Source organism: Bemisia tabaci, chromosome 3, assembly GCF_918797505.1.
Source record: "Bemisia tabaci chromosome 3, PGI_BMITA_v3".
Classification (NCBI taxonomy): Eukaryota; Metazoa; Arthropoda; class Insecta; order Hemiptera; family Aleyrodidae; genus Bemisia; species Bemisia tabaci.
Window position 1 is genome coordinate 46,915,100 of NC_092795.1, and position 13,669 is coordinate 46,928,768.

General features: G+C 40.3%; 1 protein-coding gene across 2 annotated transcripts in view; it reads left to right on the forward strand.

Annotated features, from left to right (window-relative positions):
- Dh44 (corticotropin-releasing diuretic hormone 44) overlaps positions 1-13,669 on the forward strand; it is a 176,586-nt gene that overhangs the window by 100,996 nt on the left and 61,921 nt on the right. For both annotated transcript variants that reach the window (XM_019041531.2, XM_072298467.1), the window contains one exon: positions 411-455. The gene's annotated coding sequence lies outside the window, so the exon portion shown is untranslated. The remainder of the gene's footprint in view (positions 1-410; positions 456-13,669) is intronic.

Below are 13,669 nucleotides of genomic sequence, written 5' to 3' on the forward strand. Positions count from 1 at the left end.
GTTCTAATTTTTGCTTGATGGGAATAAAATTAAGATGGAACATGGTGAAGATAAAGTGCGGCGTGAAATTTAAACTTGCCGGATGTGCTCATAGTGATTTGTCAGCGATTTAATTCAGAGACAACTCTTCCTCAAGTCGTAGCTAAAGTTTGCAACAACCTCATTGTGACAAATTCAACTTGTATTGTCGCTCCTTCGAAGTCCTTATTGAACTAGGGTGATGAGTCAATTGATAAAAGGAAACGAAGCATATGTTGCAGTGAATGGCCAATACGTAAAAATGAACAGTCTCAAATTTAGAGCTTCGCTCCTCATCACTGGAGACGATCGCCTGGGCTGTGCAGCTAATTTTTTTCAGTTTGAAATTATCAATTTTTATGGAGATTCTATTTTTCCTTTCTTTTTTTCAGGTTTTCAGCCGCAGAAGACCTTTATCCTCGCTTAATTTTTAGAAGGTAAGAAAAAAACACTTTAATATCAATATTGCGTTTTACACACCATTGATAGTTCTGCTTAAATAGATACTTTATTATTTTCTCCTTATTACTATCTGTTTGTGTTTCTTGTTTTCAGCCGAACTAAAAGTCGAGAGTGAGGTTATGAGAGGGCTCATACTAAATAAAAACTAAAATTAGGAAGAAAAAAAACCAAGAAATCTAACAGTTTACATTGTACAGATATGTATTTATGCGAGATGTACCGCATCTTTGGAACTCGAGAGATAAAGTAACGTAATGTTAGAAATCTAAAAAATCTTCCGTTGCCAAATTTAATCATAATTTCCTTTAAGTGGTAAGTTTGGGATTGAGACTGATAAACGTCAATCTCCTGAATCAATCTAAGTTAATCTTCGGAGGAATTTTCTTCCATCATTTTTTTTTCTTTTTTTTTACTTAAAATGAGCATTAAAACAAAAAACACATAAAAATTCCTAACCATCTTTTTTTTCTTTTCTTCGTAGAAAATAAAAGCATTGTTGTGAACCATTTTAGCAATTTGAAGATAATTTATCATCAAATTGCATCAAAATGATGAAAGTCTCCGGAATTCGAATAGTCGCAAACTCAGTTCGCCAAAAGTGACATCTCACCAAAGCGGGCCTCAACCATTTTTGGCTGGAAAAAAAAAACCAAAACGATGGGAAAATAGAGGCATTAAACTTCTAACTCAATATTTCGACGGCAAAATCGCCGACCGAAGACTCCATTACAGACCCATTTACACCAGCCTAGGCCTCCGACGCCTACACGACGAAAACCACGACTTTCGGATAGGAGCCGCCGGCCGACGGGCGTAAGTGGCGAAGTGCTGCGGGAGTTAATCAAGCCCGAGTTCCGAAAGTGGCCTTGTGTGCCCGGAATCGTTAAACAGATTATTGACTCGGCTCGCGCGCCCGATATTTATTATCACGGCCGAACGTGTCACACCCGCGCCGTGCAGGTTGCAGCCTTAATTAGTTACGGCGCTATAAATTGATCCCGCGGGACCCATACATGTACGCAGAGAGTGCTGTCAACGATGTTGGCCGGCGGATGTGCCGCGAGAGGAAAGCCCGGAGCCTACACGATTCCTTGACGGGATTTTTAGGTTCCCTGTGCGTGGACGCATACAAATCCACCTTTGGAGATTTTCTTCGCCCTCAGACTAAAATTTTAAGACACTCCGTAGAGCTTCCTTGAATTCAAATCTCCCTCTTGAGTGCTCCGTATCGTCGCTCCTCTGACGTAAGGACGTATCTGGATTTCAGGTGAGCCCCAAAAAGCATAGAGTTATATGGTCGATGAGGCTCACGTGAAAATTGAGATAAGCCCTTACGTCAAAGGAGCGACGATATGTGCACTAAATCCGTGCGCCTCAGCCACACGCGAGGAGCGTATTAAAAACGTTCGCCTTGAATAAACAGAGTCTTCGTCGATTTTTTTTAAATATTTCCTGGTGGAACGAAACACAACGAGGTTTACATTATTAAACACTGGAAAAAAAAACACACTTGGATCTAGAGTCCAGGCTCTTGAAAACATTGACAAGAAAAAATACTCTTGATTCAATCAGATTTAAGCTTAAATCAAAAGGAAATCCGCTCAAATTAGAGGCTGGGTCTTGATTTAAGCTTAAATCCGATTGAATCAAGAGTATTTTTTCTTGTCGATGTTTTTAAGAGGCTGGACTCTAGATCCAATGTGTTTTTTTTCCAGCGAAAGAAATTTGAGTAACTGAGTATTCAATTTTACCCAAAAAACTTAAAAACTTCCTTAACATTTCTTTGTTATCCGTGCTTTCCCTTCCTCGTAGAGTTTGTTTGAGATTCGAGTTGTTTAGATGGTCACAAAGGTCGAGCTCATAATCATTAACTTTACGGCTCATAGGAAACTTTTACAGTTTTCTTTTTAACAGCTACCGTAAAAATCCCTACATAGATAAGACGTTTTTGTTTGTCTTGTTGCATGGAGAAACTGCCACGTTTGAATTTAGAATAGAGAATTATCTTTGATAAGAGGAGGAATTATAATGGGTGAAAATTATTCTTGGGGTTCTGTTTACTTAACATGTGATGAAGAGTTAATTTCCTCTATATGTTGATGTGAAATGACACTGGTTTATGAAAAACACCTTCCTAATCGAGGCGTTGGACGCAGGAAAGGCATTTCTTGGTTGCAGTATTTCAGAATCTCCACTGCTACTATATGATGTTATGAAGAAAAAACTATTGAGTGATTTTTCCTAAAAATGTTCATTTTCGGCATTGTAAAATCACAAAGAAAGTCCACTGAAAGTTTCATTAAATTCCGTAAATTTGTTTCCGTCATAAAGAATGAAACGTTGTCGGAGATTCTGAGACATCGCAACCAAGGAATGCCCTTTCTGCACCCAGCGCCTCAATTTATGACGGTTCATTAAATCATAATAGCATGCGTACCACACATCGAAAATCGATGTTTCTCGTCTCGCCTCTGGATGCAACAGGCAATACCGCGTAGCACGGGACTCCTCCCCAATCAACCACCTATTTTCAACTCATTTAGAAAATACCGACACTAACCGCATGATTTATCTTCGGAGAAAAATCTCTCCCTTCCTGACGCCTTTTCGGTTTTTCCGTGGCAGATTCGGTCCGTATATATTCTGAAGGCGTTCGGCGCGGTGCTTGAGGCGTCGCGGGAACGTGCTGTCCGTTACCCGCCCCCGCCTACTCGATCGCATCATAAACCCCCGCCCCTCCTAATTTCCGGCCCCCTAATTGACCGCAATCCCCATTTGATTCCCTGCGCGTCGCCTTTAATTTAGTATTTATTCTATCAGCCACCGCGTTTCGTCTTAGTGTCTCTGTCGTCTTGATTGAGGTACATCGGAAGGAAAGACATTTGAGGGGCTTAAAAGACAAGGCGCATAAGTGCAGTTTTTGAATAATTGAGTTTTTAATGCTTTCAAGTTGAATTTGTTTTGATGCATATTCTGTGAAAAATTCGCTCCCAAATTCCAATTTTTAAGCATTAAGAAGTCGGTTTGACCTTTCTTTTCGCCATAGGGATCCATGTAATTTTGAAACTTCAAACACGTATTTCTCGAGATAGCAAAAACTGCACTTATGCGCCTTGTCCTCCAAGTCACTTATTTCCATATTCGGAGACTTGCCAGTGAAATAAACCAAATTTTCGGGTGAGGAAATGAATATGCCTCCACTCCAAGGGGTCGTCCATAAAATACGTCATCCACTCAGGGGAAGGGGGTTCTGAGGGTGAATGACACACATGTAGGTGGCCAAGAGATAGGAGGGTCAGGCAAAAGTCACGTCACCTTATCATAGTGAGAAAAAAAGTGGATTTCAGACTTTTCCTACACGCCCAAAATTATTTTGAGTAATGAATCAAGATGTGATACACATGTAGCATAGGTTTGTTACAACCTAACACCTACGCAAAAAAGGGGGGCCGCGCTTGAAATGACGTAATTTTTAGGGGGGAGTCTCTAGGTTAGTGACTCGTAGGGGTGTCGAGAGGGGGAAGGAGGGGTCAAAAAGTCGTTGAAAATGGGTGACGTCATGTATGAACGACCCCTAACTATCTCAATGAAAATTAGGAAACAAACGTTCATCTTTTTTTCTACTTGATTATTCGCTCTTTTTTCTAGTGCGATGGGATCCGCAGTCAACTCTAGACAGATTCAGAATATTGGTAATGAGTTCGTTCATGGGGATATTTTGAAGAGAGGAGTTCGAAGAAAAGGGCATGGGGCTTAAATGTTACTCACAAAGACACATAATTATAAAGGTTGTTGGCGCTCTGTCGCCCAGAGGGAATTTCATTTAGTCGTAACGGAGATTGGCGGTAGGTTAAAAACTTTAACCAAATCTACTCGCGGAAATTCGACTGAGGGGTACCTTTAGTTTGTCATTAATTTCAATGGACTGAAGCACGCAAAGAGGATGGCTGTTAAGGCAGACCAATCGCGTAACTCCATTCCTCCTCAGTCTTTTCTCGTCCAGTCGACAAACATAAAATTTCAACAATCGGGTTGCAGTCGTAACTAATTTCGAACGGACAAGAATGGACGCAAGGACACAATGACGCCAGTGGTGAGTCGTGCTTTGCGATTTATCGATTGCTCTGCCATTTAAACCTATGGAAAATGATCGATGAACAGAGTGTTCGCAACGAACACCTAATAATCGATACTTTACCATAGCTTCAAATGGGGAAATATCGAAAATCGATCATGAACGCCTCGACGCGGGGATTTTCATTCGATATCTACCCTTCTCTGTGGCGGTGGATATCAGCAAAAACCCTACATCTCCCACAGTTGATTAAAATGTCAAATGGTCAACTTTTAGTTCAAAAGTAATGCACATTTTGATGAAATACGGGGATGAGATTGTTAACATGCGGGTCAAGCTACCTCTCAACCCAAAAACTTTCTCAATATCCAAAGGGATTTAATCTTACCGGTCTCGATCAGAATGGGTCGAATGCCTGCTGAAAAATACGTTTGCCCTTCTTCTACCGCACTAATGAAAAACGCCGTAAGAGCACCAGAATATTGCTGTATTGTCCCCGGTGCATCATCATTCTTGAAAAAAAGTGATACTCTTATACTTTAAAATTTGCAGGTATGAAAAGATAAATAAATAGATGGCATTCCATACAAATATAATGCTCCTCGTTCGTCATTATCTTTGATTTTAAAAGATTATCAGACGATAAAACCAAATTTGGTAGTGGCGCAACAAAGTAATATCGATATGTCGAAGGCAATTCGTCGGAGAAAATCCTCAATCTCTCCATATTCAAATAGGGCACGTTTAACTCGAATCACCCTTACTCCAGTTTACGTTGCTTAATTTTCTTTCATGTAATATTTTTTAGCAGAAAACTAAACATGATATCATTGAACCATGCTGTAAATTTCCAATCGATTACAAACAGATTATACACTCAAAATTACGAGGCAGAAAGTCACTTGGTTTTCTGTTTAAAAAAATAGATCAGGAGAAGAAAGTAAGTTAATTCCTCCTGAATATTGAGCTTTTTCTGAAATCTCACAAAAATTCACATGATTTCCGGAAAATCCGTATTTATTGAGGGGTATTCGACAACACCTTGACTTTTTCTCTCGTGTCTTTCAAAGCACAGCAGTATACATGCTAGACGACGTATTTTGAGGTTTGGTCGAGGTACGCTATATGTACCCTACGAGGAATACGATATGCTTAATGTCTCAATAAAGGTCGAAATCCCATAACGCTTTCCTCCTAACAGTCTAAGATAGCGCCGAATCGTCATGACAAGACGGCTTCCCGCCAAAATGACGTTAGATATTATTTTGTGGGCGTTGCAAGAATCTCTTTGAGTATCACAAAACTCGTTCTGCGATGCTTTGGAAACGTTTTATGGGCGCCCTGGCAGTCTAGAGTCTTCGAGATACTGCAAAACTCATACCATTCCTGCAAAAGTGCGTCGAGATCCGATTTCGCCCAACCCAACTTCAGTTCTAAAATTTAATCCAGCCCTGAAGATGATTCGATGGATGCCATATTATGTGTCAAAACAACATGCTATATGTCGCATCGATTAGTTCCATGATGTCAGCAACTCGTCATTTTTTTTGAATTTTCAGATCGCATCTCTGTTGTCATGAGACTAAACAATTCACTTACCCAAGAGAAATAAATTCAACTTAATGAAGGCAGGGCTTTATAGAGAGAAAAAATATCGCATTCGATACGGATATTTAAACTGCATACAAATGCGATATTTTCCCTCTGAAAACCCTCTGCCTCTATTCGTTAAATTTTTCTGTCATATGCCAACAGAGATGCGATCTCAAAATTCGAAAAAAAATGACAAGTATGAGTAGCTGAAAAATTGAACCGATAGATGTGATATATCGCATGTCGTTCTGATACCAAATATGGCGCCCATCGAATCACCTTAAACAGATGGATTCTTGTTCATAACTCCCGAGACAGATAAATTTCTGTTACACAAATGTGGCAAGACAACCCTCCAAACGCCGGAAAATCGTGTTCAAGCAATCTTCACGGGTTGTAAACTTTAAATATTTTCATTTTCGTCAACGAGAGGATGGGACCGTGGGACCTGTTCGAGTTTAAGTGATAGGTCATCAATAAATTTTACAACCGGCAAACTACACCGAGAGCCCACTGAAGGGCCGTTGTATGTCATGAGTGCACTTTAACGTCTTTCCGGACCCGGCTCGGTCAAGGGTATAAATGCACGATCGCCAACATTCCCCGCGTAATCGTTTTCCGATATTCCCGTCTTCAATCAGGGTTTTATTGCGTCTGCCCGGGCTGCTTTGATTTCACGGCCGATTGCCGAACCTTTCAGGACGGAGGCGTCTCTTGGTAAAAGCTATACGGGTATTCGGGAGCATAATGTTTCTAGATACTGTTGCTTTTGCAAGTAATCGTGTATTTCCATTATATATTGCGTGGTATATCGATTCCGGCCCATTAAAAAGTAGTAAGTATCAAAACAATGTCAACAATTTTAAGCCAGTGCACGTAGATTTTCTTAGAGGACATCCAGAATCTGCCATTCTGTTAATTTACAGATACCTCATAACACATCCAATTAAGTTATCCAAAACTACGTTTGAGCGGTCTGTTTTGGCGTGGTAATGGACTGTCTCAGCACTACGTCATAGGAAGATATCACCTTGCGATAGGTACACGTTTTTTCCCCCATCTGGGGAGTTAAAAATGCATAGCCACTTTATTGAAGGCAGACTCACTTTTGTCACCCATTACAGAGAAGAATGAGCAAATAAAAGGTTGCAAGTCATTATAATTTTTGATCCGATTTTTAAGCATCATATCGATAGCTTAAGTGAGAAACCACGTATTTCCGTTTGCGATGTAGTAGACATCCTGTCATACTTTATTTTTTCTTTGCGAAAGTGGCCAACGTGACTTGATGAAAATTTCCTTGATTTTTCACCTCGGTTACCAGAACATCCTGTAAAAATTTAAACTCATAAAACTGGTTTCCTCCTTTTTGAAAACATAGGAAGAGGAGTGGACATTTTGAAACATTGCAATGGAGATACTTGGTTTCGCCCTTGGGCCGTCGATATCTCTAATGCCTCAAGCCGGGGTCTAAGAACTTCTCCTTATCACGTCAAGAGAAATTTATGACACAAAAAAGGTGACGTCACGTTGTTCGGTCTTGGACTCGAACAACGCATCCCGTATGATACGAGCCTTTTTCTCTTGTGTCTACATGACAGTTAAAATGTGATTCATGAGGACGAGTCGTGACCCCCGCTGACGTCACACGCGTCATCCCTTCCTTTAACGACCTAAACTTAGCGACGGATGTTCCATCACGCGCCGCGAACTTTTCGAATTAGCGTATCTGCTAAGCCGCGTTGCGGTCGCTCTGTGACCGTAGTCATGAATGTCAGACATCCCGAGTACTTCGATATTTGTCTTTCGAGATAGACTAATGGCTGCACGATGTGGCAATTTGCAATGGAGATTCACCCTGTACTGCCGTCGTTCTACTAGACCTTTGAAAAAGTGGCGTGGAGAGAGCTTTCACGTGAATTAGGGGGAAAGTTGAAAGGATTAAGTCAGATTTTATTCATCCAAATTGAGACTGAGAACCAATCCCACGAATTGGTTAGTAATTTGTGGAACTGCATCATGCTTTGATGGTTAAATCTTGTAGTTAAGCAAAATTATAAAATGGACTTCATTTTGCAATTAGGAACTATAAATTCTGGCTCATCTGAAAAAACACGTATGTGCATAGGAAACTAATGGCACATACGTTGTTTTTATACCGAGGCAGAATTTATAGTTCCGAATTGCAAAATGCAGTCCAAATGATCCGTCCGCTCAAAAAGCAACATTTTCCTCCCTCCAATTTTAACGTCATTTCAAAACAAGGAGTATGACGTCACCCACATACCATGGTTTTTCCTCCCTTTCGTCTAATAAATGATAATGTAACACTATTTATCATTAATTGATATGACAGCTGTGAAAGGAACCATCGTATGCTTAGGTGCCTCTACTTTCGGGTTTTTTTTGTCAGTTTGACCGAATATTTGATCAAAATTGATAATCTTCGGAACTAAATCCGGGCTTATCTCGGAATTTTTCCCCGGAACTTTCGAAAAAGTCGGAATTTTTCACGGAACTTGGCGGGGAAATCGGAATTACTTCCAAGAACCCCGGAATCTTCGGTAATATAAAATGGCAGCACTAATGCAGCTCCTCGTTTACGATTTCACGCGATACGGAGGAGACGTGCAGTGGCGTGGCGTGCTTTGCGATATATCGATTGATCGGTCATTTAAACATATGGAAAAGGATCGATAAACAGAGTGTTCACAGCGAACACCTTAATAATCGATTCTTTACCATGGGTTTAAATGGTATAACAATCGATATATCGCAATTCACGCCACGCCGCTGGAGACGTGCCTCGCGGGAGGGAAACGACTGGCTCCAGCTCGCTCGGTAACCCTGCAGACAGGGATGAAAGGGGACGAAATGAGGGGAGGAAACGCTGCAGTCAGCGTGTCACGACAGAGTGACACTTGTTGATTTAGTCCGCTACTCAATACTCATTCATCCCTTCCCTCCCCTCCCCTCCCCCCGCGCCCTCGGCCCCCGCTCCGGCCTGCGTTCGTCACCGACCCTCTCCTGCATTTATTTAATTCGTGACGTTTACATTCGAGGCCGTCACGGTATGATACAGCTCAAGATGCAAGTCGAGCGTATCGGTCAATTTTTTTTCCGAGCGCACTCGTCACTCGTGGCCGAAGCAAATTGGCTCTCGAGTAAATCGATCCTTTTCCCTGCTCCCGTATATTGGTCTGCTGTATAAGTAAAAACGCCGTAAGAGCCATCAGGCGTTGCCAAATTGCTCCCGACAAATTATGAATTTGCAGGGAAATTTGTGAATATTTCTCCTCCGATTTTTCAGAGGATTTTATTCGTAATTTGATCTAAAAAGTCTGAAAATTTCAAGGAAAAATTTTCATATCTTTCTCCAAGAATAAATATTTTCAAAGAAGAAATTTGGCGACTCACGAATGCTGTTAAGGCGTTTTTACTCAGCACGGCAGTTCTGCTCGACTGACTTGGCTCATCCCGTGGATTTTTAATAATCTCCGGTAGAATAATTTTAGACGCTCATAAATGATCTGGAAGCGAATACTTTGCGGGTAACTTACAGATTTAATTACTTTTCGCTGCGTTACCTGGAAAAGCTGTGTTAAGGAGATATGGAAAATATGAAATGTTTGATCAACCTTTTTTACCCGCGGCTAAAAAGTCGAAAGCTGCAGTTTTAATGAAACTATATTTTTTCGGCGTTGTGTAATGTATATTGCTCCGTGGGTGTCGTGCTGCAACTTTCAAATAAGTTTTGTTTCTGTCTCAGAAATGAGGGTCTTAAAAATCATGGCTTGCAATTAAAGGAGCTAAGGCATAAATATTTCAAGTGACATTTTTGGAATTACTGAAGTATTGATCATTTTGAGCAGAGAGAGTTTAGGAATGTGATCAAAAAAATGGAATGTCAGAATTTTTTAAGTCCTATAACAGCAGCTTAATTTTTTTCATGAATTTCTACATTTCAAATCTGTTGCTCTTAAATTGAAAAAAGTCACATTATATTCGTCTTAATTTTGGGATGAATGAAATTTATAAATTCTCCAGTTAAACTTGAAAAACTCTGAAAACTAGAACGACCGGAATCAAGACGTTAAAATTGCTCGATTATGATTCTCCCTTCCTCCCGCCTCGGTTTTTAGTAGGTAAAACTTTATTTTTCCTCCACAAAGAAACAAAACAAAAATACATAAAAAATGGTTTTCAAAAGGCATCTGCCATTTTAAAGTCTCTGAAAACTTTGCTTCCGAGGTATCTTCTTACAATTTCTGGTTTTTCGGCCGTAAAAATAATTTCCCAAAACAGCAACTCCGAACAAAGACATACATCTTTGTCTGTCCATCTCTGCTTTAAATTAAATTTGTTCAATGCAAGTTTGAACCATTTTAGCGTGACGGCAATTTTTAAATTCATGATTACATTAAAAAACGACAGTACCTACATTCAAAATAGTTGTAGGAAAGTAATGAATAAAAGAGGTATGTTGGTTTCCCATACGCATGGCAATACGCAGTCCTAAAATTGTCGAGGTGTTTCCGTAGTACCGGCAACAAAGCGCCAGGGAACGTGAAGTATTTTTTCAAACGTAAAATATCCCAATGTCTCTCTCCCCAGTGACACATTTACTCCGCTCATGTAGGTCCGCTTATCTCCGTGTGCTTTTTTTGTAATATATTCTACCTGCGTGCGAGTAATCTTTTTTGTCACTCTGAGGGCCAATTGACGATTTCGAGAACTGGCGGTAACCTCAGATCAAACTTGCACGCTCGCAACACTCATCTCTGAAGACACCTCAAGCAATCGTATTGAAAGTGTGTTACTGGTGTAATGAATTCTACGTACTGCGCCCATTACTGACACGTGTGACTTCTAGCTATGCGCTACCTGCTCTGTTTCCTCTCATCCCTGGCCAGATCTGAAAAAGGTTCCTGCAATTTCTGTAACCCCTTCAACCAAGTGGAAAATTACGCATACCTTTTCAGCCCCTGATGCACAAGTACGAGAGAAAATTTGATTTTACCGTCCGTCGGAAACATGTGAACATCAACAGATGAGTTACGACATTGCAAGAAAGCTGTGTTTTACAAAGACCTGTTCGGACTCTCCATATTTCTCAACGTGGATCTAAAAATACGCATTCATTCGCGAAGGGACCCCGAGAATGTCGTAATTTTGAGAAAGCTCGTATTCAGGGTAAAACTTTCTTTAGAAATGGCTTTACTCTGCATCGCACTGAGGGAAGCTTAAATTGACGTTCCTGTAAACTGCGCTCATTTTCTCACTGCTCGGCTGAGATCGTGACGTGATTCGTGAGCAGCAGTGGCGTGGCGTGAATTGCGATGTATCGATTGTTATGCCATTTAAACCTATGGAAAAAGATCGATTATCAGGGCGTTCGCAGCGAACACCATAGTAATCGATTCTTTACTATAGCTTCAAATGGCGATATATCGATAATCGATCCTTCACGCCACGCCACTGAGCAGGAGTTTTCCCTCTTTCCTCCTCGCGTCTGACACGGGAGCCCCAATGTGACTTCTGATGTTTCAAATGAAAGAAACCCTGAAGGATAATGACGTCCTCATGAACTGCGATCAAATAGCCATTCAGTATTATGAGTGGCATTGTGCTTATTGTCAAAATACGTGCTTATGAAGACTCCTCATTAATTTGTTTCCAAAAATCGATACCTTCCTTTCGCTTTTTGTCGCTGAGATTATACCGGGCCTTCCATAATTTGACACTTGTTACATCAGTATAATTTAACATAATGCGTGCCGCTGATTGTCTCTCATTCCCAGAAGAAGTAAAGTCGCCGTTAAAGTTGATTGAAATCATTTGCGGGGCTTGGAGGACAAGGCGCATAAGTGCAGCTTTTGCTATTTCGAGAAATACATATTTGAAGTTTTGAAAATACATGGGTCCTTATTGAGGAAAGAAAGTTCAAATTGACTTTTTGATGCTTTGATATTGGAATTTGGGAGCGAATTTTCCGCAAAATATGCATTGGGACTAGTTTTACTTGAAATCATTATCTCAATTTTTTTCAAAAACTGCACTTCTGCGCCTTGTCCTCTAGGCCCCTAATTTCACTTTATTCAATAAAGGAAGGAATTTTTTGCGATCACTGCTCGAAACCATTCAAACCCCTTGAAAATTTTGTTGTCTGAAATGGGAAGCGAAAAATATCAGTAAACTTGGAAAGTAAGTCATTTTTTGAATTTTCTAAGGTGTAATTTCAATTCTTTCCGAGTAAGAACCAAACAATTAAGTTCAGCGGTACGTTTATCATAATTTAGAAAGGTCGATTATCTTGACGCTCAGTGCAGCTGCCTCATTTTTTAATGAGACGACGGAGATGAAGGTATGGTTTGAATTATGAACTCATTTGTAACACGTCTCGACGGTGAAACTATCAGACCACGTATCTCGGTTTGCAACGCATGTAGACATCCTGTCATACTTTCTTATTCAATTTAAAACTACACCACGTCAACTCTTTTGAAAGTTCCGTGTTTTTTCTTCTCTATATGTGGAAAAAATTCTGTTTCTCCTATATGTGGCGAAAATATCTAAATGATCACAAATAAAAGTATCAAAATTTTCGCCGCGATATTTTCGTTCGTTCTATTTTCTTTTAATGTAACCAAAATATATTAGATATCATCCTAGTTTCTAAATTGTTACAATAAGGATACATGTTTTCCCTTTAATTATTGTAAAAACTAGAGCTGAAAGTCAAGAATTGAGACATTCCTACAGTCTTGTAGGCGCTAATATGTGTTTCACGCCAACTGACGACCGACTGCACTGCATTTGGCGCAATGCGAGAAGTATTCATGCAGTCTCGTAGGCGCTTATATGGGCGTTACGCCGACCGCACTGTTTGGCGCAATGCGTGAAGTTTTCCTGAGGTGTTGCAGGCGCTAATATACGTATAACGCCGACCGCACTGTGCTTGGCGATATTATTCGAACTCGCTTTAGAATAATCGCGGCATTGAATATTACAGCCTAAAAGGCCCATGTTGTGTTTCGACGCCGTATGAGCATTCCTACGTCGCCTCGTTTCTCCCGATTAAATATGTTTCCCGAGAAAAGTTAGAGAAGTTCTCTATACCCACGATCATTACTCAATCTTTTCACTTCATTTACCATCAGAGGGTAAGACATCGATGACTTGTTAACAAACTAACCTAAACCAATGTTAACATAAAAATGCGTTTATTTTCCAGTTGTTTCTTGTTTTTCCAAACTTCCACCTAAAATTAACTTCATTTAAAATTCGCACATTCCTGTTGCAGATGTTAAGGTTTCTATTCGCGCAATCCTTGTGCGTTTCTTGTGCAATCCTCGTATATTTTCTTAGATCTTCCGAGAAATCCTGGATTTCTGGAAAAAACTATTTCTGATTCACAAATAATTTTCCGTGACACCATAACCGCACGCCCCTATAATAGAGCAGACCTGAGCAATCTTTTTCCATTAAGTTCCTCAATAATTATCCCGGGCGTATCCCTCT